This window comes from Dermacentor variabilis, chromosome 1 (genome assembly GCF_050947875.1).
Source record: "Dermacentor variabilis isolate Ectoservices chromosome 1, ASM5094787v1, whole genome shotgun sequence".
Taxonomy (NCBI): Eukaryota; Metazoa; Arthropoda; class Arachnida; order Ixodida; family Ixodidae; genus Dermacentor; species Dermacentor variabilis.
In genome coordinates, this window is record NC_134568.1 from 218555666 (window position 1) to 218581196 (window position 25531).

Genomic DNA, 25531 nt, shown 5'->3' on the forward strand with positions numbered 1-25531 from the left:
TGCGTTATGGTGATAATCTAAGCGGGCCGAACGATAAGACGGGGTCGTGACAAATTGACTTTTCAAAACTGGACGATGGTATATCTCGTGGAAAATCCTAAGACGATATGCTTTGCGGCGTGATTCAAGTGATTGCAAGGAAAGGGTGCGTTTCATTGAAGTGATATTGCTCGTAGGATGACAGTTAGATTATATAAAACGTGCTGCATTATTCTGTACCACTTCAAGAGAGTAAGTTCAGTGCGATTGAAAAGGGTCCCAAGTGGAGCATGCGTATTCAAGTTTTACACGCTCTGGTGTTTTATGCATTGTTAGTTTCACAGCTACTGAGTGCGACGAGGGTTACGCCGCAGGTATCTTAGCGTACGGTTATCATTGTTATTAAAGTAGTTAATGTGGTGTTCCCAGCTTAGGTCAGATGTTAATTATATAAATCCCCAAGTATTTATAAGAAGTAACCGTATCTAAAGTAGCGCTGTTTAGGGTATAGTTAGCAGGAGGTACGTTAGTACGATCGAGAAACGTGTAAGGCTGCATAATTTAGTGTTCAGATCCATGGGGGGGGGGGGGGGGAGGGGGGGCATGTTCTGCACCAACGAGCAATACTAGAGATGCCAGCTTGTAAACAATTAACATCTAGGTTACTTGATATTCCGCGGTAAACAACACAGTCATCTGCTAAGAGGTAAATTGAAGAGCTTGCGCAATCTGGCAAATCATTAATATAAATGAGAAACAGTAATGGGCCCAATACAGAGCCCTGAGGCACGCTAGATTTAACAGGAGAGGACGGTCAGCTAGAATTATTGGTAACAACGCGCTGTAAACGATTAGGTCAAAAAAAAGAAAGAGAGAAAAACTTTATCGAAGTGAGAGTTCAATCAGTTCACCTTATCATAGAGATAAACTTACGTGACTTAAATTTTTTTCGAATCTTTCACATAGTCTTATCTACCTCCAATGTTCCAGCGTCATCTTTCTTATATCTACATTTTTACTTATTAATCTCCCCTTGGCGGCTTCTATATTCTTAGCGCTCTCTTTGCTGGTTGTCTTGTCCACTGGGGGGTGGAGGGGGGACTGAAGGAAATCGCACTTTATTAAAATGTATGGAAGCGTTCTCTGGAAGTAGTGCGCTCTGGGGCTGCGCAAACGCATTTGTACGACCGTTATTGTTACAGTGCCGGCGGTATACCACTGTTCAGCAGTGGGTGCACAAATGGTGGCTAATGAGCTGTTGCTATAGGGGAGCTAGATGCGCAGCCTTACTCAGAGAAATCAGGGATGTCATGCCAATTTGTCTCGGTGCGTTTTCGGGAAGCTAGATGTACAAATATGGGTGGATGAAGTCAAGAAAGTACTGGTGATCATGACAAAAACGTTTGAAGCAGCTTTCTTAAATTAGTGAAAATCCCCGTGCAGAATGTCCACATTCAGCAGCGTCATAACACGGCCTTGTGGACGAAGGGATGAGCTGTGAGTGGTTTTGCTACACCACCTCCCAACGATCGACAGAGTCTACCGATGACGCAACTACACACGCGGGCCCAGAAGCGCCCGAAGAGTCAACACGAGCCAGCGTGAAACTATATAAGGACAGACTAGGACTCTTATATACTAGCACTCCCGCGTTCGACAGTGTTCGTAAACTGGTCCATGCTGGGCGGGAATGATGTAAGGAAACTGGAACAGTACAGCAGTTGGTTAACATAGCTGGAGAAGCGAGAAGTGGAAGTGTGGGCTACTAAATTATCCCCGGACCACACCACATCAAAATGTGACCCTGTGACGCCTATAGCTCCAAACGCATCTGTATACGGCTATTGTTTTGTTTGCATACCGACCAAAATTGTATTGTCGGCGTAGTCGCGCTTCATTTGCGTTATCAGCCAGACGTGGCGGCGTATTTTCGCGTCCATCGGCTGATATCTCCTTGTTTCCGCCACGCGCTGCGCCTCTTCGGAAAACGCGCGATTCAGCCGTCCCTTTATCAGCCCGGAACTTTCTGCCACGCATATTGCACTAGCTAGGAGCAATCTTCGATTACCATAAGTAGCTTGTTTGTTGGCACCAAACGTGTCAATACAGCAGCGGTGTTGTCGTGCGGCTTGGACAGCGACCCAACAGCGAGTTTTGCAAACTACACGGAGGCGGAACCTCGTCCCTTCGACTGCCTTCGGCACAAGGTTCTGTACTTGCGCGGCACAGAAAGAGGAAAGCAGCCAGACACTATTTGGAATCGTTTAAGAGCACCTGCATGCCTTCACTATAACGCTTCCGCCCTTACACCATCTTTAGAGTTGCGCTGTATTCGGTTTATTTCGATTAATTGAAAAAGAAAACAGTCATCTGTAATAAAAAAAAAGGCAACGATTCAAATTTATCCAAACTTCGAATTTAGGGACCGTATTTGTGATTACGTGACCGCGCCGCGTGGCTACATTCGCGGAAAAAAGTGCAAGAAATTGAAGGCGTTCGTCGGGCCAAAGAACTCCTCGCGGAACCGGCTCATCAAGCTGAGGTAAGAAACATTCAAACGAACTGCTCTCAAAAATTAAGGAACTAGAAGCTGAGTTTACTCTTTTGCATGACGTATACCGTCCATCTTAAGAACCTTTTAAAGCGCAACAAAAAGACGGGTCACGAAAAACGGCACGTCCTTTTGCTGCCGCTTTAAGAAGTTCCTAAGATAAACTTCAACCAACTAGCCCGTTTGTCCATCCTGTTGTATGCCGTGTCCTTGCCGTGCGCCTTTCGGGTGCCGCTAAGCGGATGGAATGACGCGCCTGCGACAGCATATGCGCGGACGTCGACTGGATGCATGACATTGTAGACGAGGAGAAGAGCTGTTAAGTCATTCCTAGGTATACTACGCTGCCGTTGCAGAAAAGTTGAGCCGTGCCGTGCGCCGGTACATTTTTCACGACTTGCTCTATACAGCAGCGAATCATTCTGGTGTACTGTGCTGAGATCGTGAACTCGAACATGAATGCGGAACACCAGGAAAAGTTCGACACGCATGGGCAGGTGTTTTGTGCCGTCTTACCGCGCACGTGGGGTAGGACTCTACCTTGCTGGCAAGTAATATCTCAGAATATCAGACGTCAAGAAATCGTTGGAGCATTAGTTTTCTAGAGATGATGCAACCCCGAGACCGACCCGTGTTTTGACATACTGCGATGGATCTATATATGCTGGCTTTTCATGTATGTGTATCGTGCGAACATTCCAAGGGGGTTCTCGAAATTTCGTTCGGTAAATCGGGAAGAGCGTGCTGCAGTGACAGATTCCCACGTGGTAAATTGCGTGTATATATTGTAGTAAATTATGGTTGCAATTTGCATACTGTTTGCATACTGTTTTTGTAAATGTTGACTGAAAATGAACTCTCCTGTGGCTATACATACTGCCTCTTTTTTTTTCTCTCTTTTTTTGCAATAATGGTTGTTCTTAAGGTATGTATGGGCGAAACTAAAAGATTAATACCACTAAAAACACCGGAAAACTCCGAATTTCATTGCGCCGTAAACGAAAGCTCCGATTTTTGCGGGAAGACTCCGAGGAACACCCTTTGATTTTTCACCAAAATGAACTCCGAACACGCAGAACCCTCAGTAGCCCGAGACTCCGAGAGCCAACAGACGTAATCATTATACCTTTCTGTGCACATTTAGCACAAAAAATGAACAGCCTGCCTCACCCGCGATCAGTTACGCCGTGTGACGTCGCGTTGCATTATTTCTGCCAGCCGCTGTTGTTTTCGATTACTGTAGCGATGACAATTATACGGTTATGCAGGCCGTGCACTCGCAGCGTCGGCGTCTCATGTCCCGACTTGGGCGATTAAGGAAAGAAATGAAAAATTTTACCGACGATTACGATAAATCCTAATGCGAATTTCGAGCGCAGCTGTTTAGGTATTTTGAATTCGCGATATATTGTGGAGAATAATTTGATCCTGAAGGACAAGGTGCTCTCGGCGGCGGCGGCGCTGAGCCTCTGTTCGGGCAGCTCGTTTAGTAGCAGCGGCAGGCGAAGCACTTCCACCGGTTGCGTCGCTCATTGCACGGAAAGCGCGAACACGGGAACCCGTGGCTCGCGCGGAACGTATGATCTCTAGCGGCGGCGGCGGCGCCGCAAGCGCTGGGCTTAAAGTCAAAGGGAACGCACGGGGACCCGGCCCCCACTCGAGTTTTTAAGAGGCTGAAGTACAGTGTAGCCACTGTAACTGAAGGGAGACTTTAAGCCCTGCGCAGGCGAAGTAGCGCATGCGCAGTGGTCCGAAGCTCACGCCAGCGCTTTGTTTCGGCCGCATGCCTGGTCGTGCCGGCACTCCGCTTTCCACCTCACCCTTTTCCCTTTACCCTCCCCCGCTTTCCTCCTCGCCTCTTTCATCCCCTCGCTGCTGCTGCTGCTGGTGGTAAGAAGTTATTAAAATTCTGCTCAGGTAAGATCTGGCAGGCTCGAGTCCTAGGATGGCCACTCACGAGGAGCGACCCTTTCGGCCCAGGCAACGAGGGCTTTTTGTAGTTTTTGATCTGGCGTTCTCAGCAGCCCCTCCCACGTCGGTTGTAAGGGGGCTGGCAGGAGCGACCTGGGAGGGGGTAAGCGCTCGCACCCCAAATAATGTGATTTTGGTTAGCCAATGTTTGATTTGTGCAGTTTTGAAATATTGAGTTCCATTGCCCGTTAGTAATTATGGCCAGCCAATGTGGGCTGGGGAACGAATTAGTTTGGATTCGACGCAGGATCGAGGCTTGTGTTCGCGTGAGGCTTGCGTTTGGAGGCGGATAGATTCACCTTTTGTACTTGTAGTAGTTTGTTATTTCCTGGTATGTCGTCGGTGCCTCAACCATGGGATCCAAGTCTGAGGTGCACACCTTCCGGTTGATTAGACCTCGGGCTACCCAGTGCGCCTCCTCATTTCCTTGATTCCCCGAATAGGCAGGAACCCATACGACTTCAATAGTATTTTCATTTGTGAAGTCCCGTAGGACTCGCGCCGCACAGACGCCTATGTTGCCTCTAGAAAAGTGGACGATTGCCCTTTTGGAGTCGCTTATGACGGTTTGCACAGAAGGATTCGTGATGACCAAAGCAATGGCAGTCTCCTAAGTTTCCACGTTGGACGCTGTTTTTATGGTCGTGGCGTTGAGGATACTTCCCTCTCCGGTCACGGCGCTCACTGTACGTAACTTTATGCGTAACTTTGGTGATTTTGCTTTGCTGCATCCACATACGCGGTGGGCTGGTTGCTTTGGTACTTTCTTGAATGGCCTTGGCTCTGGCAGACCACCTCTTGTCGTGTCTCCCAGGAAGCATGTTCTTGGGTAACGGTTCTATGACCAAACGGCGTTTGATCGCACCGAGTAGTGTGTGTGTGTGTGTGTGTGTGTGTGTGTGTGTGTGTGTGTGTGTGTGTGTGTGTGTGTGTGTGTGTGTGTGTGTGTGTGTGTGTGTGTGTGTGCAATAATACTTGAGTAATGGATTACCAACTTGCCCGGAATGCTGCTCTCATTAAGACCCTGCCAGTTGCGGTGCTGGAGAGTCGTTCACGTTGGGCTGTTTTATGGGCCTCCATGAGTTCGTCTAGGGTATTGTATATACCTAGCTCAAGTAATCGTTGAGTGTTGGCATACCTCGGGAGACCAAGGGCTGCTTTATGAGCTGTGCGAATGACACTGTTAACCTTTTCCTTGTCAGAAAGGCGCAGGTGGTAGTATGGGAACGAATGCACAATGCGACTGACCAGGAAAGCCTGCGTCTGATGACAGAGATCGGCCTCCTTCATACCGCAGTGTCGTGTGGCTACTCGTCTGAGCAGGCCACATATATGGCGGGTTGTCGTCTGTAATCGGACAACTGCCTCAGAATTGTAGGTGTTATGCTGAATTAGCATGCCCAGGGCTCTTATTGTCAGTACGGGCGGAACTGGGCCGTCTTCCATATTGACTCGTATAGGCGAGGTGGCGTTGCTTTCGGTGGCAGGTTTGGTCGATTTATCTCGGATGACGAGAAGCTCGTATTTTGTCGGACAGCAGGCGAGGCCATTTTGTCGCACAAAATTGTGTACAGTATCCGCGGCCGCTTGTAATGCTTCCGTGATTTCTCCATCGGAACCGCTATTGGTCCAGATGGGGATGTCATCAGCATAGATGGAGTGCTTGTTATGCGGGATCCTTTCCAGTAACGGGGGCAGGTTTAAACGCATGGTCACATTGAAAAGGAAGGGGGAGAGGACCGCACCCTGAGGGCTGCCCCTTGTACCTAATTGAACTTGTCCGCTTTTAATGTCCCCAAAATGTATTTCTGCGGTGCGATCCTTGAGAAATCTTGTAATATAGCTATAAGTGCGCTTCCGGACATTCATTTTGGCTAGATTTGTGACTATTTATGCGTGTGACACATTGTCAAACGCTTTACTCACGTCCAGCCCTAGAATTGTACGGGTGGCTCTTATAGGGCCCGGGTGTAGGATATCTGTATTAAAATGGAAAGTTGGACGAGTTGGTACATTCCTAATGGTAACAGCGCGAACAAGACGACGACGGAGTGACAGGACAGCGGTCGTCCTGTGTGCTATATCACTCCGTCGTCGTCTTGTTCGCGCTGTTACCATTATGAATGTAGGAGATCTTGCTGAATTTGCCACATAATGTCTTGAGTGTACAGATTTGGTCGGAAGCCTATCACCGTATGGGACAGTAGCCCATTGCTTTCAGTGTACTCGTTCAGCCTGTTCAGAATGACGTGTTCCATAACCTTCCCCAGGCAAGAGGTTAAGGAGATGGGGCGGAAATTCTCCAGCTCCAGCCTCTCGCCTGGTTTGGGTACGAAAATCACGTGTGCATGTTTCCAGCTGGTGGGTATAGTTCCCTCTTTCCAGTGGATGTTGAAAAAGTTGCTGATTTCAGTAACCTACTGATCGTCTAGGTTCCGTAGTAATTTTTTGGTGATGCGGACCTCCCCAGCCGCCGCTGTAGTTTTTATGTTGTTGCTCTCCGCATTCACTTTCACCTTTCGCTGTGCTCGTTCGCTCGGTTACGCCGGTGCCGAGGCCGACGCTCGCCGCAGGAACGGGCGCCGTGGAAACACATGAACGGAGAGTTCTGCGAACTTCGCAACGGCGCCAACGGCGCGCCGGTGTGGGACCAGTCGCGATGGCCGACCGGCGGCCGCCGCCTGTGTCCAGATATGACCGGCATGCTAGTGTTCCTGTATATGCTATATATACAGGAACACTACGGCATGCCGCATGCGAAGCTCCGTACCGGCGAGCGGCAGCAGCGAATGAGAGCGGGGAGAGCGCAACGTCACGATGACGTTGTAGCTAAGTCAGCGGCGCGCCTCAATAAAACAAAAAGAAAAGCAAAACCATAGCAAAAACCCCCTGCAGAAACATGTTGCCAGCGTCATAACAAAGCTTGCGCTAAAGTTAAACATCGTTTGTTACTCTTTTATTACAACAATTATGCCACACCAGAATGTACAGGGGAGTTTAATTATATTGAAAGACGATGATACCACACGTTAAAAGAACGTGAATTGCCCGTGTGGTTTCGATTTCTTCACGCGGATTGAAAATAGGCGGAGCTTACCGGTGCCGCCGGCGCGCCGCTGTGTCACGTGATTCTGCTAGCCAAATACCATGGAGGAAGGAAACTGAGGAGAGGCCCTACCCACTCCGCGCGCTAAGAGAAAAGTGTGGAGGAAATGACGTAGTAGGTTCTCCTTTGTTTTGCTGTTTTTTTTTATTTCTTTGCTGTAGTGGCCCCGCCTTTCGGGCCACAATGGCGGCTTTGTTATTGTTCTGTGCGCTCACACGTGTTGCTCCGTAGGTTTCGTACCGTGGCAAAGGCGCCGTGCGGGCAGGTTTACGTTGGTCTCCGTGATTTGTTGCGCTGCGTTATCTGGACCGTGCTCTACCGGATGTTACTGTGTTCAGGTGGGACAGTAGGAACTAAAGTTCGTGAAATGATCGCGCATGCAATGCTGTACGCAATGTACCGCGCCACGGCAATGGCTACGGACGAAGGAATATCCGCGGGAAATGTTGCCCTCTTTCGTGGAATCATGCTAACGTGCTAACGATTGCTTAGTATTGCTGCGGAGCGCGCGGGTCCGGGCAGCACGGTTGCGCGCAGCGCGGCGTGGTTTCGCGAGAAATGTAAACAAGAGAGGAGAGCTGGCCCGATAGGCGGAGGAACGCCATGAGCAACGCCTACTTCCGGCTTCACTTTAGCTTCACAAAGAGTGACGTCAGGGCCTCTCCTTAGTTTCCCTCCTCCTTGCCAAATACAAAGCCGCCCCTCCCGCTCGTCGGGGCCTTGTGCGCGGTGCCTTTTGGGTAGGAATAGGCCCACATTGTTGCCGGACCATTCCTGTTTGTTTGGCACGTGGTAACAATCAGTGGCTTAGTGGCGCCTGCCGTCAAAGGCACGTAGAAAGTACAACGCGTGGGTTTCTGCTACGGCGGGCGTCGTTCTTCGCTTCAAATGCGTTGCCTTGAAATGTGGAGAAAGACTGGGGAGCCAGACCCATGACGACATAATTTTGAAGAGAGAGAGAATGAAGAGGAAAGGCAGGGAGGTGAACCAGATATCAGTCTCCGGTTTGCTACCCTACACTGGGGATGGGAGATAGGGGTTAGAAAGACGACAGAGAGGAAAACGCTAAAAAACAAAAAAGAAACACGCACACATGGAGACACACACACACACAAAAGGCGTTCCAGTTAAAGACGTTCTCAAAGGCCGGTATATCGCAAAAAGCGCAATAGAGCTTGCACGGCCTTCTTCTGTGACGTTAGGTCCCTTCGGTGGTGCAGAATTCTTTTTTCCAATAGCGGTTGGTCGTCCAGTTAGTCAAGTTCGTGGCGAAGGCATTCCCTCTGTGGACTGTACTGCGGGCAGGCGCACAAAATATGGTCAATTGATTCTTCATGGCCGCAGTGGTCACAGGTTGGGGTGTCGGTCATCCCTATGCGGAACGCATAGGTTTTGGTAAAGGCAACCCCCAACCACAGTCGATGCAAAAGCGTGGCGGCTCCACGGCGAAGCTGTGATGGCGCTCGATGACTTAATGTTGGATCAAGTGAGTACAGTCGCGTATTTCTTAAAAGGGGGTCATTCAATTGTGACATGGTGTACTGCCGAGCAAGCAGGCGGAGCTTGCGTGCTGCGTCAGTTCTAGAAAGGGGAATTGGTACGTGGTGCTCCTCAGTATTGGCTGAACGGGCAGCTTTATCGGTCCGTTCATTGCCGATAATACCGCAGTGGCTTGGAAGCCATTGGAAAGTTATTGTATGGCCTGCATCACTTACATGGTGTAACGTCTCTATAATGCGAAATATTAGCTGTTCGTGCGGTCCGCGTCGTAAAGGTGACAGTAGAGACTGCAATGCCGCCTTAGAATCGCAGAATATCGTCCACTTGTGTGGCTGTTCATTACCAGTGTAATGAAGGGCAATAAAGAACGCTGCGAGCTCTGCTGCCGTCGACGTTGTCGCGTGAGTCGTCTTAAATTTGATTGTTGTGACTGTCGCTGGTATCACGATTGCCGCCGTGGAGCTGTTTGGCAAGACAGATCCATCAGTGTAGATATGTGTAGAGTCACGGTAGTTCTCGTACATAGTAGCGTGCAGTTGTTTAAGGGCTGGTGATGATAGATCAGCTTTTTTTTCGTGATGCCAGGTATTGTGAGGTTGATTTTTGGCTGAGCGAGGCACCATGGAGGAACCGAAGGTCTCGCAGTCGGAGTGAAACAAGTTGGCAATGATTCATCATGTGCGGTAATTGTTTGGCTAAAAGATGTGCGAGGTCTGTCCGCTGGTAGAGAGGCTAAGTGGTGACGAGGAATCCTGGTTAGATGCCTTATATAGGTCCTGAGCACTTCAATTTCAATGTGGGTCTTCACAAAGTGGTCTCTAGCCATTGCTATCGTAGCCGCTGTTGATGCACTCCGAGGCAGGCCTAGACAGATCCGGAGCGCTTGAGCCTGAACACTTTGTATTGTACGTAGATTCGTTTTACCTGTGTTAGTTATTGCTGGCAAGCTGTATCGCAGAAAGCCTAAAAAAAGCACCCTGTACAGTTGTAACATGGCACTTGTTGACATTCCCAAGTCTTGCCAGTGAAAAACTTGAACAGGTGGCAGATGCCTGTCAATCGTTTTTTCACATATGATACGTGAGGGCTCCATGATAAGTCCCTGTTGATTATGACGCCTAGAAACTTGTGCGATTGAACATGTGGTATTATTTGGCCATTTATGATTACACTGTAGTTTGTCATGGGTTTGCGCGTAAATGGCACTAGTGCACATTTCTCGGAGGAAATTTCCAGGCCTCGATTACGGAGGTAGATAGCAGCTTGGGTGGCGGCTCTCTGAATTCTCGCTCGCAACTGTAGGCCTGTTACTGCAGACGTCCATATGCAGATGTCATCTGCGTACATTGATAACCTGACTGTGCTTGGCACGTGCTCAAGGAGAGCAATTAGAGTTAGATTAAATAACACAGGGCTAAGTACACTGCCCTGGGGGACGCCGCGGCAGTTATAATGTAGAGAAGTATGGCCTTCCTCCGTGATTACAAAAAAAAAAGGATCGCATGAAGAGATAGCTCCGTATCCATTGAAACATCCGACCACCCACTCCTACGTCTGCGAGAGCAGAGAGGATGGCTTCATGCGTAACGTTGTCATATGCCCCTTTGACGTCGATGAACAAAGAAGCGCAGAGACGCTTACGGCATTTCTCATGCTGAATGTATAGGTGACCAGGTCGACGACGTTATCGATCGATTATCGACCACGTCGAAAGCCCGCCATGGCATCTGGGTAGGTGCTGTGGTACTCCAAGTACCACTCCAGGCGTCGTAGGACCATCCTCTCTATTACTTTGGCCACACATCTTGCCGAAGCGATCGGGAGATATGACGCGAGTTCCAACGGCGACTTGCCAGGCTTCAGCAGTGGAACAAGACGACTTGTCTTCCAGCTTGTTGGTAGCGCACCATATCTCCAAGATTCATTGTACAACTCAAGGAGAGCGCCTCTCGCTCGCTCACCCAGGTGAAACAGAGCTCGGTAGGAAATTCCATCAGGTCCTGGCGCTGATGTACGGCCACACAAAGCTAATGCTGCCTTAAGTTCGTGGATAGAGAATGGTAGATCCACGCGGTGATCACGTGGTGGCGGACAGCTACTCGAAGGCGTTGGAATGTTGGGAGCTGTGAGTTGGCCGAATAATCTGGCGCTGAAATCCTCTGCCACGTCAATCTCCGGTCACTTTTGAGAGAGGGCAAGAGCCTTGAATGGGAACCGCTGTACGGGGAGTGTCCAGAGACCGCGCACCGTTCTCCATAGCTGCAAAAAGGCTTGCGGGGATCTAGGGACTCACAGAAAGCAGTCCAAGGTTGCGATTCGAGCTTGTCTAACCGGCGCTAGATCTTCTTTTGCGTGCGTCTGGCGGTCCGTAAATTGTTCATTGTCTTCGTACGTCGGTATCTTCGTTCAGCACGTCGTCGGATTGCTCGAAGTTGTCCTAGTTCCACATCAAATTCCGTCAGTTTCGAAGAGCATGTGAGAGTGCGCATAGTGTCTTTCTCCACGCTCTTGATTGCCTCTTCCAAGTCGAAAGATGGATTGGCGTCGCAGTGTTCTTCCATCACAGACTGAAATTTAGACCAGCTCCACTCTTTGGATCGTATTGACACGTATTTGGAAGGGGACAATCCTCTGATCTTGACGTACGTGGGGATATGGTCGCACCCGTGCGTCTCTATGTCTGCAAACCACCCAGCACGTCTGACAAGGCTTCGTGAGACAAAAGCCAACTCAAGACAGCTGCTGTATGTGGAGCCACGTAGAAACGTAGGGCTTCCATCATTCAGCAGCCAAAGTTCATTACTGGAGGTGAAAGATACCAGAGCTCTGCCTCTCGCGTTGACCTTCGAACTTCCCCAGAACTAGTGTATGATGGGCGTTGAAATCTCCAATAATGACCCAGGGACCGGGAGTTGAGGATAGGATGTCTCGTAGTCTTTTGTGACCAAATCGACTTGACGGAGATAGGCAAGTGCCCACAAAAGTAAACGTAAAATTATGTTTTCTTACTGTTAGGCATATATATTGATTATCGTCGTTAGCTGGCACAGGCTGAGGAATGTAAGTGAGGTCACGGCGAATAAACACCAAAACCTTACTGTTTTCATCAACAGTTGACGGCATAAACGATTCATAACCAGAAAGCCTGATCAGGTTCGATAAGTTAGACTCGCAAATGACGATAATGGGAAACATATTGGCATACACGAAGCGACGGAAATCCGAAATGCGCGCTCTCAGTCCGCGGGCATTCCACTGGAAAATAGCTGCTTGTCGGACCTCATCCCTGAAAGACATCATCCCTGAAAGCTCAAGGGTTGCCAACACCGGACTCAGAGCGTCCAGTACTTGAAGCGCACTTCTGGCAGACGGTGTGTGCATGTTGTTTAGCAACACGCGAATGGCATTCATTAAAGGCCTAATAAGAGCTATCACTTGCTCATCTGTTTTTCGCGACTCCTCGCATACAGCACCTTGCTGTACTGGGGGCGGCTTCTTCTGCGGCTCTTCTGCCGGTCGTGTACGCGGAAGTGGCGGCCATTCCTTTGTAAAGAGAGATCTGGCAGTTTTCTCCCTTCCAACATCGATGTTTGGTGGGCTGGAAACTTCCGCTGATGGTGCTGCTTGACGAGTTGACTTTTCTTGAAAAGTTTATGTTCTCCGTCGTGAAGTCCTTCGACGGTGACGTCGTCTTCGCCGCACTTTCACCGCGGCCTCTTTGTGGGTAGAGTTGTCTCCCACCATTTGTTTAAGAATGGTGATCTCTTTCTTGATCTGGGGACAGTCTTTGGAAGAGGCGCAGTGATCACCCTGACAGTTAAGACACTTCAACGTGGTTGTGCTGCAGTTGTCTTCTGAGTGGAGTTCGGCGCATCGAGGGCATACGGCGCAATTTCTGCAAGCATCCTTCACATGGCCAACCTTCTGACAATTGAAGCATTGCATTGGTCTTGGAATAAATGGTCGAACCTGGTGGCGAAAGTGGCCAACCTTCACGTAGGATGGAAGGCAGTCACCTTTGAATGTTATGCTCACACAACGTGTGTTACCAGGCGACCAACATGCACAATGACGTTGTGTTCACTTGCTGGTTTTATAAGAACTGGGAGGTATGCGTTAGGTATTTCATTGTCAATGTAATAGATGACTCCTGTTATTGTGGCACCATTCGCTGGCACGAAGGAGCGGACCTTGATAATGCGTTACATGCTGTAGTATGTTTAGCGCGCTCGGGTTCATCACATCGATTGCCAAGATGTTTCGCCTAGCGTTTATCTTGACACCCTTGATCTCGTTCGGCATGGTGTTCTCGAGATATACGGAGAGTGCTTGTCTGTTGAGAACGCACAGGTTGTCAGTAGCGTTCTGTGGCACAAACAGGATGGAGTGAGGCCATCGTTGAGGTGCAGTTTTCACGGTGTTCGAGCTGGATGCCGAAGATCCATTGAGAATTCTTCGTTTGGCCTTGCGGTACTGAACAAGTCGAAAGCTGTCTTCCGAGGACTCGTCACTTGATGCGGAGTACAGCTCTGTGTCCTCGCTATCACTCGATGTATTTCCTCGCTTCCTCGAACCGATGTCCGCGGGTGAACGGGCACCCTGAGGGTCCTCGGGGTGATGTACATCCATTACCGCGATGTAGGGGGCGGTAGACCCCACAAGTGCAGTGAGAAGCCCAGAAAGGCACAGAGACGGGCGAGATCAAAAAGCATCACTTGCGCTTACCACCGCAATTAGTCGGCGTTCTCACCTCGAAACCCGTCCATAGTTTGCAGGCCCGAGCGTGGTCTATTGTTTCGTCAAATCAGCTGTTGTGTATCTGAAACCCCGGTGCGTATCTTCTTGCTGATTTTTGTTCCGCTTTCTAGCACCTATAAGGACGAGACAAGATTTTTCGCGGGATAGTCATTTGTCGCGTTTTTGCTTAGTAAAAGGTTCAGCTATGCGTCTTTCGTCGTGAAAGAAATAAATAAGATTACCCTGCACTCCAAACACCAAAGTCGTCGCCTTTCCTTGAGATTTACGTGCACTACTTTGGAAGATTGTGTGGTGCGACGTGCTTACGCTGTTGAGACGCGCCTATTGAGTTCTCACCGGAATGTTGAGAGGCACAGGGCATTGAGCCGAACGGCATCGTCGACTGGGACCGTCTTCCATAACAGTGGGCCGGCACAGCCTCAAGTATGGTCGGGGTCCCCTGCTCGCCAGTCGATCGTTGGGCACAAGATGGGACGAATTTTTGTCACACGGAAAAGCAGTCGCTGCGCACCCTCGACGCTCGCTTGAGCGCCTGCACATGTTTTCAGGGGCGAGATAAATCATATTTTTACCCCGAAGATGGCCCCAAACGCGACGAATCGCCATCGGAAGGGCGGCTTGGTTGCCTTCGCACGTTTGCAGGGTGAAAGCTTTCCTTGTTTCCCTGAAACCGCCCCGAAATGCGACCAGTCGTCCTTGAGGTGGTCGTCGCGGGTCGATCACAATGCCGACGCCTTCGTTCGCTCGCCTGTCTGCTGCTTGCTTAAGCTGTGAGCCGCGTGGTGGTTCGGTGCTTTACCTGACTGACATAACACAGACTCGACTGCTTCACTCACTTGAATTCCTCCATTCAACCTCGGTGTGTGCTTTCCTCGCCGACTATGTGCGCATATTCCAAAACCGCCGCAGCAGACGCAACCAAAGCGAAATCCCATTCCTCTAATTTTTTTTTATGGCTAGGCTTCAAAATTGTCACGTGACGCTACCCCATAGTATTTTCCTTCCTCTGTGCTCCCATGTGTCCCCTCCGGCAGTTCGGCGGCAGTTCGCAAGGGGAGACCGGTGCGGCGCGCCGGTCAGGTTTCCGCACATGTATCTCGACTCTCTAAAATGCGCAGTTTTCGCCTGAAAGGCGAATTCAGTATTGCTAATGACAGCAAGGTCTAGCGTGGTGCTCGAGGTCCTCGGACTGTCATTGAACTCGGCGACGCCTGTTCTCTCCACCAAATAAATATTTTCTTCATCTTCTCAATTCTTCTGCGATTCCGCTTCATTCTTAAAATCGGCATTCTCTGCATCATAGCGACGAGCATAATTCACGTAAACCACTTCAAGGGCAAATTACTCAACAGTCTTTCCACAGAAATCTCAAAGCGTTGCTCAATAGAATTAAGGCAACGCTTGAGTTCAATCAACCAATATAGAACAGGCTGGATTTAGGCATATATATTCAGCATTGTGTCGCTCAGTATCACCATCTTCTCTATATGTGGTAAAAGTTTATAAACAAGGATAAGGTGCCTCAGAAAGGCTGGCCAACGTTTGTATAGGAGGACCTATCTTTGTCAATGGCTTTCATAGGTTACGAAAATGCGTTCGATTTTGAAACAGTTTTGGACTATAGATGGCTCATCCCACATGCAAGCCGATATGTTCATTCAATAGGAAATTGCAAAGGGATGGTCTTCAAAGCATTTTAAGTGAATATACTCGTTCATGAGCTGCCACGATAGCAAGTTTTGCTTCACAGGTTTTCGCCCACTACTGCTGTTTATAAATTCGTGAAAAACAGCAAAGGGAAGAAATTAAGGCGCTTTAGCGAGCATCAGTATTCTAGAGGTGATTGTTGCGCTATCGCAAGGCCTCAAATTTAACCTAGCCGAAGAGAGAGAGAGAGAGAGAGAGAGAGAGAGATCATTTATTTGTAATTAGATGGGGTGACTTCCTCGTAGGGTGGAGCCCTCCACTCCGCGTGCCCGCCGGATCAGCCATCGCTGCTCTTGCGTGTCTAAGCTGGTCAGCGCAGTCTCCCAGGAGGAAGGCGAACGTGAAGGCATAGGGGAGTAACCCGGAGGGTTTGGGCACTTCTATGTGCAATGATATACTGTGGGCTTTGCTCCATAGTAGGGACAGTGTCAGAGATATTGTGTGGGGTGTAAGAGGAGAAAATAAAAGAAGCAGGGAAATTATTAGTTTGAAGCTGTCGCCACGCGAGGGCGTCTTCTCGGTTAAAGGAATTATGTGGTGGTGGGGGGGAGTGTCTCTTGCTATCTTTGTAATGTTGTAGAGCTTCAGTGTACTTCAGTGGTTCTATCGGTGCGTTGTCTAGGTTGGACAGCTCTTCCAATGGCGCCCGGTTAGCGAGCTCTCAGGCTACCGCACTAGCGTGTTCATTACCATTGTTGCGTTTCGCCTGCGACACGTGGTTTTGCCGGCGCGACTGCGGCGGGGCGGCAGACATTTTGGCCCGATCGTCGTCGCCGCAACACTCATCGGCAGGTGTTTCCAGGCGCGACTGCGGCGATGCGACCGCAAAAGATCACCCTCTCATTCCAGTCATTGTGCCCGAAACAGGCGATGCCAAAGCAGGGACCATCCTCTCATTCCAGTCATTGTGCCCGAAACAGGCGATGCCAAAGCAGGGACCATCCTCTCATTCCAGTCATTGTGCCCGAAACAGGCGATGCCAAAGCAGGGACCATCCTCTCATTACAGTCATTGTGCCCGACCGGCAGCGCTACAACAGGGTGCTACGAGATCGTGCTCGACAGGGTGCTACGAGATCGTGCTCGTCATGGTGCTACGGCATCGCTACGACAGTGTGCGTCACCATTAGCCCATTGTACATTCACGTGCTCGTCTTTTGAGGGGTTCCTTCTTGCCCTCAACTGCGAGAGTATAAAAACAGCTGCCCCCGGACGCAAAAAAAAAAGAGGGCTCCGATTTCTTCTGTTGAGTGAAGTGCTCTCCCGTCTCTCTACTTCGGTCAAACCTGACCACCTACTCTTTGCGATGTTAAAATAAACAAGTTGTTTCGTTGTTACCAGTCGACTCATGCTTTGCCGGGACCTTCGGATGCTTCCAGTTGTACCCCAGGCCGCCAGGCCAACGCTACCCTTGGGGCTTGCGACCCAGGTACAACCACGGGCGTCAGCGCCGAGTTCCCAACAGATCGTACCAGCAGGTCCGATCCAAACATCTGGTTGGCAGCGGTGAGATCGCCTCCGACTTCAAACAACTGTCTGCCAGCGGTGAGATCGCGACAACGGAGGCCAGCAGCGAAGAGATGCAGTTGACTGTATGCTGAGCAGCTCAACGACGATCCGGGAGCAGTGCAACGAGCCCTGTGTGACGACTGGTTGCCTGCAGCGGAACGACTGCGCGGAATTCCTGCCTGCGAGGTTTGGTGAGTGCGGGACTTTCTTCTTCTGAGCTTTGCCAGGTTTTTGTTAGTGTCAGAAACAGAGCTGGTAATTGTGGTTGTCGTTGCTGCCGCGTTAGTTTGCGGCAAGACAATAGTAAGCAGTAGAGAAAGCAGCATTCAGAGCAGCCATGGATTTGAAGTCGTTGCGCAAACCGAAATTGTTGGAGCTTGCAAGAGAGTTGGGTCTGGATGTCTCGGACAAACTCAGAAAACCTGAACTGCTAAAGGCTATTCTTGAGTTAGAGGCTGAGGATGACGAGCTGTCGGAATGCCTTGAGACTATTGAGGAGAGGTCAAAAAGACAGGAGCGCGAACTTAAAGAGCAAAAAGAGAAACAGGAGCGCGAACTTAAAGAGCAAAAAGAGAAACAGGAGCGCGAACTTAAAGAACAGAAAGAGCGAGAGCAACAAGAGCGTGACCGTCAACACGCTTTGGAAATGAAGCGTCTTGAGGTAGAGATGGAACGCGCTCGTAATGGAAGTCAGGCACACGGTGCAGGAGAACGCGTATTGTTCAAAATGACTGACCTGATGCGGCCGTTTAAGCTTGCAGAGGACATTGGTTTGTTCCTGGTTAACTTTGAGCGAACGTGCGAGAAGCAGGGGTTCTCTCGGGAAACGTGGCCACAGCGCTTGCTCACTTTGTTACCCGGCGAGGCGGCCGACGTAGTCGCTCGCTTGGATAGAGAGGAGGCAGAGGATTTCGACACAGTGAAATCGAGTCTTCTAAAAAAGTACCGGCTGTCTGCGGAGGCGTTCCGTCGGAAGTTTCGGGAAAATGAGAAAGGCAGAAGTGAGTCATATACAGACTTTGCGTATAGGCTTATGTCGAACATGCAGGAGTGGCTCAAAGAAGAGAAAGCGTTTGGTGACCACGATAAAGTTCTGCAGTGTTTCGGGCTAGAACAGTTTTATAGTCGGTTACCGGAGAACGTGCGATACTGGGTCTTGGATAGGCCAGACGTTTGTACGGTGGCTAAAGCCGCTGAGCTAGCCGAGGAGTTTGTGACGCGTCGGGCTCGCGGAGCTAAGGACGGTCAAAAGGGTGAATTTGGCTCGAAGTTTGAGAGGCCGAAGTTCACACCCATGAGAGCAAAGGGGGACACGCGTAGTGAGGATGCGAGTGAAAGCAGTCCGACCAAACGTAAAGAGACGGCGGCAGCCAAACGCAGAAAGCGGTTCGAGATGAGGCGAGCGCGCTTGTGTTATACGTGCCAGAAGCCGGGTCACTTTTCGGCGCAGTGTCCGGAAACAACACCAAAAGTTGTGTTTTTTTCAATAGGCAGCACTGACGAGAACATGAAGCTTCTCGAGCCTTACATGCGAGACCTCCTCGTGAACGGGAAAGAGTGCCGAGTGCTTCGCGATTCCGCAGCTACGATGGATGTAGTTCACCCGTCTTACGTAGAACCCCATATGTTCACGGGCGAGTGCGCATGGATCAAGCAAGCCGTGGAAGCTCATAGCGTGTGTCTGCCGGTAGCAAAGGTGCTTATTGAAGGACCTTTCGGAGCGCTTGAGACGGAGGCGGCAGTGTCATCTATGCTGCCACCCCAGTACCCGTACTGTTTGGGATCTGACTGCTGGTACGATCTGTTGGGAACTCGGCGCTGACGCCCGTGGTTGTACCTGGGTCGCAAGCCCCAAGGGTAGCGTTGGCCTGGCGGCCTGGGGTACAACTGGAAGCATCCGAAGGTCCCGGCAAAGCATGAGTCGACTGGTAACAACGAAACAACTTGTTTATTTTAACATCGCAAAGAGTTGGCGGTCAGGTTTGACCGTAGTAGAGAGACGGGAGAGCACTTCACTCAACAGAAGAAATCGGAGCCCTCCTTTTGGCGTCCGGGGGCAGCTGTTTTTATACTCTCGCAGTTGAGGGCAAGAAGGAACCCCTCAAAAGACGAGCACGTGAATGTACAATGGGCTAATGGTGACGCACACTGTCGTAGCGATGCCGTAGCACCATGTCGAGCACGATCTCGTAGCACCCTGTCGTGGCGCTGCCGGTCGGACACAATGACTGGAATGAGATCCCTGCTTTGGCATCGCCTGTTTCGGGCACAATGACTGGAATGCGAGGATGATCCCTAGGCGGTCGCATCGCCGCAGTCGCGCCTGGAAACACCTGGCGATGAGTGTTGCGGCGACGACGATCGGGCCAAAATGTCTGCCGCCCCGCCGCAGTCGCGCCGGCAAAACCACGTGTCGCAGGCGAAACGCAACAGACCGCCCCGCCGGGGGAAGGAGATCCCGATGGACAGGGGACTGCATCCGCTGTCCGGAGGGATGTCGCTCGATGATGCTCATAACCGAAGTCGGGCGTCCCTCGACGTTTCTTGAGCGCAGCGCACAGAGAAGGCCTCGTTCTCTTGTTCAGGTTCGCACGGGACACTGCAAAGTGACTTCGGGAGAGTTCACATTTTTGTTCTCGTTCCGGGCAAGCGTTAGAACTACGCTGAAACTCAACCGCTCAGTCAGCAAGCACGGCACAACCCTCACTAAGCCCTGCCAGGCTCTTTCCCCTTTTTATACCACTGCCTAGTTCCTTACAGTAGTCTAGCATCACTCAGAACGCGTCCACAAATTGAAAAATTGCACTAGAAAGCATATCATCACTTTGAAACACTAAACAAAAGCAATATGTAAAAAAAAAAATCCTGCCTCAGGAAGAAAACATCAGTAACAAACAATTTTGAGGCTGATTCCTACGTTAGGGGCTTCGACTTAAGCCATCGGCGTTACCGTTGAGACTCCCCTTTTTGTAACGCACCTCAAAGGAATATTGTTGTAAAGCGAGGCTCCAGCGCAGGAGGCGGCCATTTTTGGGAGAGATGGTCTGCAGCCATTGGAGAGGGCAGTGATCCGTCTCAATGATAAACCTCGAGCCGGCTAGATAGCATGACAATTTCTGAACGGCCCACACGAGACATGCACACTCTTTCTCGGTGGCGCTATACGCCTGCTCACGACTGGTCAGCTTACGACTAGCATACAGGACGGGGTGTTCTACTTCTCCATTTTCCCGTTGGCACAGTACAACGCCCATGCCTCGCTCACTAGCATCGCACTGAACAATGAACCCTTTTGTATAGTCTGGCGATCGTAGCACAGGCTGGCTTGTTAGGGCACTCTTTAGGGCGCTAAAAGCTCTTTCCTTGGTCTCGTCCCAGACGACTGTTTGAGGCTCTGTCTTTCTTAGAGCATCCGTCAGGGGAGCCGCGATATCAGAGTACCTAGGGATGTACCTCTGATAGTAGCCGGCGACACCCAAGAACGACCGAACATCGGTCTTGGTGCGCGGTTGCGGAAAGTCTCGCACAGCGGCCACTTTTATTTCAGAGGGGCGGCGACGACCCTGACCAATCACGTGACCGAGGTAGACAACCTCGGCCTGTGCTATCTGGCACTTAGGAGCCTTGACTGTCAAGCCCGCTTCGCGCAGGCGGGTTAGCACTGCCCGCAAGTGTGCCATATGCTCAGACCAGGATGCGGAGAATATCGCTACGTCGTCTAGATACGGTAAAGCGAATTCTTGCTGTCCCCGCAACACTTTATCCATGAGGCTTGAAAAACAGTATGGCGCGTTCTTCAAACCAAAACTCAACACTTTAGGACGGAAGGTTCCCATTGGTGAAATGAACGCCGCATACCTACTAGCCTCTTCCGTAAGTGGAACCTGCCAATAACCCCTGACAAGATCTAGGGTGGAAATAAACTGAGCGCTACTAACTTTCTCAAGGCGCTCCTCGATGTTAGGGATCGGATAAATTTGATCCTTAGTGATGGAATTAAGCCTGCGGTAGTCGACGCAAGGACGAGGTTCCTTGCCCGGTACCTCAACTAAAATCAAAGGGGAGGTATAATCACTCTCACCTGCCTCAATAACACCGAGCTGTAGCATTTTCTTTACCTCAGCCTCCATAATATCGCTCTGGCGGGGTGACACCCGATACGCCTTGGATCGTACTGGCTCTGTGGAGGTAAGTTCTATATCATGAGTAAGTACAGAAGTCCTACCAGGCCTCTCAGAGAACAGACCTTGAAACTCTTGTAATAGCTGGTGTAGTTCGGTTTTCTGCTCGGGCGACAGCGGTGCTTTACTGATAAGGTCACTAATGACTTGACCGGTGTCTTCCCTGTTCGTCACTGAGCCTAGTCCCGGAAGCTCGACCGGAAGCTCTTCAGGAACGTTTACCATCATGCACACCACTGCTTCCCTTTGTCTATAAGGTTTGAGCAGATTACAGTGGTAAACTTGCTGTGCTTTCCGCTTTCCTGGCAGACTCACCACGTAGTTAACGTCCGACAGTTTCTGAACAATTCGCGCTGGGCCCTCCCACTGCACGTCTAGTTTGTTGTTTAGCGATGTGCGCAATATCATGACCTCATCGCCAACCTCAAAACGACGGGCCCTGGCTGTCCGATCATAATAAACCTTGGCCCTCTGCTGGGCCTTTGTCATTGCTTCACCTGACAACTCCTGTGCCCTTCTTAAGCGTTCGAGGAGCTTAAGCACGTACTCCACCACGACTGGGTCGTCGCCCCTACCTTCCCACGATTCTCGAAGCATGCGAAGCGGAGATCGAAGCGAGCGACCGTACACCAGTTCAGCTGGCGAAAACCCCGTAGCCGCATGCGGCGCGGTCCTTAAAGCAAACATCACCCCAGGCAGACACAGCTCCCAGTCAGTTCGATGTTCAAAACACAACGCTCTCAACACGCGCTTCATGACGGAGTGGAGCTTCTCAACGGAATTCGACTGTGGGTGGTACACTGAGCTGTGTAGCAGCTTTACCCCACACCTTTCGAGAAAAGTTGTCGTCAAAGCGCTAGTAAACACTGTGCCCTGATCTGATTGGATTTCCGCAGGAAAACCAACTCGCGCAAATATGGACAGTAGTGCATTGACTATCTCAACTGAGCTGAGTTCTTTAAGCGGCACTGCTTCAGGGAACTTTGTCGCTGGGCAGATCACAGTCAAAATGTGTCTGTACCCCGTGGCTGTTACCGGCAGAGGTCCCACTGTATCAATAACGAGCCGTCTAAAAGGCTCCGTTATGATAGGTACCAATTTCAACGGCGCCCTTGATTTGTCCCCTGGTTTGCCCACCCGCTGACAAGTGTCACATGTCCTCACGAAATGGTCTGCGTCCCGAAAACACCCTGGCCAATAGTACTCTTGCAAGAGACGGTCCTTAGTTTTCTTAACTCCTAGGTGTCCGGACCACGAACCCCCATGCGACAAGCGCAACAGATCCTGACGATAGCATTGAGGCACGATCAGCTGATCGAACTCCACTCCTCTTCGGTCTAGATACTTCCGGTACAGGACTCCACCCCTTTCCACAAAACGCGCAGTTTTCCTGGCGATACCTTCTTTGACATTGCAGCGCACGTTTTCCAGGCTGCCATCCTTTTTTTGCTCGGCTATCAAAGCCGACCGGCTGACTTTTAGCAACCTATCAAGTCCGTCTGACGTAGGCGCGATGAGCAAATCAGTAGATAGCTCTTCTAACTTTCCCGTGTCGGGCATTTCCTCTCCAGTATCTGGCGCCTTTAACGTTACAGACTCAAGTTTATTCAGTTCGGGCGTGCTCGGAATATCAGCTTGCTGCGCCTCTGACCCTTTTTCGTTGTTTGATAACGTCGGCCCCGCAACTACCGCCTTTGCAGCGAGCTCCCGAACCTTCGATCTGGTTAAGGCCTGAACACTAGCTTCACCAAACAAAAGCCCCTTCTCGCGCAGGAGGTGATCGGACCTGTTTGAAAATAGGTACGGGTACTGGGGTGGCAGCACAGATGACACTGCCGCCTCCGTCTCAAGCGCTCCGAAAGGTCCTTCAATAAGCACCTTTGCTACTGGCAGACACACGCTATGAGCTTCCACGGCTTGCTTGATCCATGCGCACTCGCCCGTGAACATATGGGGTTCTACGTAAGATGGGTGAACTACATCCATCGTAGCTGCGGAATCGCGAAGCACTCGGCACTCTTTCCCGTTCACGAGGAGGTCTCGCATGTAAGGCTCGAGAAGCTTCATGTTCTCGTCAGTGCTGCCTATTGAAAAAAACACAACTTTTGGTGTTGTTTCCGGACACTGCGCCGAAAAGTGACCCGGCTTCTGGCACGTATAACACAAGCGCGCTCGCCTCATCTCGAACCGCTTTCTGCGTTTGGCTGCCGCCGTCTCTTTACGTTTGGTCGGACTGCTTTCGCTCGCATCCGCACTACGCGTGTCCCCCTTTGCTCTCATGGGTGTGAACTTCGGCCTCTCAAACTTCGAGCCAAATTCACCCTTTTGACCGTCCTTAGCTCCGCGAGCTCGACGCGTCACAAACTCCTCGGCTAGCTCAGCGGCTCTAGCCACCGTACTCACGTCTGGCCTATCCAAGACCCAGTATCGCACGTTCTCCGGTAACCGACTATAAAACTGTTCTAGCCCGAAACACTGCAGAACTTTATCGTGGTCACCAAACGCTTTCTCTTCTTTGAGCCACTCCTGCATGTTCGACATAAGCCTATACGCAAACTCTGTATATGACTCACTTCTGCCTTTCTCATTTTCCCGAAACTTCCGACGGAACGCCTCCGCAGACAGCCGGTACTTTTTTAGAAGACTCGATTTCACTGTGTCGAAATCCTCTGCCTCCTCTCTATCCAAGCGAGCGACTACGTCGGCCGCCTCGCCGGGTAACAAAGTGAGCAAGCGCTGTGGCCACGTTTCCCGAGAGAACCCCTGCTTCTCGCACGTTCGCTCAAAGTTAACCAGGAACAAACCAATGTCCTCTCCAAGCTTAAACGGCCGCATCAGGTCCGTCATTTTGAACAATACGCGTTCTCCTGCACCGTGTGCCTGACTTCCATTACGAGCGCGTTCCATCTCTACCTCAAGACGCTTCATTTCCAAAGCGTGTTGACGGTCACGCTCTTGTTGCTCTCGCTCTTTCTGTTCTTTACGTTCACGCTCTTCTTTTTCTTTTTGCTCTTTAAGTTCGCGCTCCTGTCTTTTTGCAGTCTCTCTCTCTTCAATGGTCTCAAGGCATTCCGACAGCTCGTCATCCTCAGCCTCTAACTCAAGAATAGCCTTTATCAGTTCCGGTTTTCTTAGTTTGTCTGAGACATCCAGACCCAACTCTCTTGCAAGCTCCAACAATTTCGGTTTGCGCAACGACTTCAAATCCATGGCTGCTCTGAATGCTGCTTTCTCTACTGCTTACTATTGTCTTGCCGCAACTAACCCGGCAGCAACGACAACCACAATTACCAGCTCTGTTTCTGACACTAACAAAAAGCCTGGCAAAGCTCAGAAGAAGAAAGTCCCGCACTCACCAAACCTCGCAGGCAGGAATTCCGCGCAGTCGTTCCGCTGCAGGCAACCAGTCGTCACACAGGGCTCGTTGCACTGCTCCCGGATCGTCGTTGAGCTGCTCAGCATACAGTCAACTGCATCTCTTTGCTGCTGGCCTCCGTTGTCGCGATCTCACCGCTGGCAGACAGTTGTTTGAAGTCGTAGGCGATCTCACCGCTGCCAACCAGATGTTTGGGATCTGACTGCTGGTACGATCTGTTGGGAACTCGGCGCTGACGCCCGTGGTTGTACCTGGGTCGCAAGCCCCAAGGGTAGCGTTGGCCTGGCGGCCTGGGGTACAACTGGAAGCATCCGAAGGTCCCGGCAAAGCATGAGTCGACTGGTAACAACGAAACAACTTGTTTATTTTAACATCGCAAAGAGTTGGCGGTCAGGTTTGACCGTAGTAGAGAGACGGGAGAGCACTTCACTCAACAGAAGAAATCGGAGCCCTCCTTTTGGCGTCCGGGGGCAGCTGTTTTTATACTCTCGCAGTTGAGGGCAAGAAGGAACCCCTCAAAAGACGAGCACGTGAATGTACAATGGGCTAATGGTGACGCACACTGTCGTAGCGATGCCGTAGCACCATGTCGAGCACGATCTCGTAGCACCCTGTCGTGGCGCTGCCGGTCGGACACAATGACTGTAATGAGAGGATGGTCCCTGCTTTGGCATCGCCTGTTTCGGGCACAATGACTGGAACGAGATCCCTGCTTTGGCATCGCCTGTTTCGGGCACAATGACTGGAATGAGATCCCTGCTTTGGCATCGCCTGTTTCGGGCACAATGACTGGAATGCGAGGATGATCCCTAGGCGGTCGCATCGCCGCAGTCGCGCCTGGAAACACCTGGCGATGAGTGTTGCGGCGACGACGATCGGGCCAAAATGTCTGCC

General features: G+C 50.7%; 1 protein-coding gene across 1 annotated transcript in view; it reads left to right on the plus strand.

The window, feature by feature from the left end:
* Positions 1-2109: 2109 nt before the first annotated feature.
* Positions 2110-25531, plus strand: part of Ctr1A (Copper transporter 1A) — a 68248-nt gene continuing 44826 nt past the window's right edge. The window contains exon 1 of the mRNA XM_075669019.1: positions 2110-2521. The gene's annotated coding sequence lies outside the window, so the exon portion shown is untranslated. The remainder of the gene's footprint in view (positions 2522-25531) is intronic.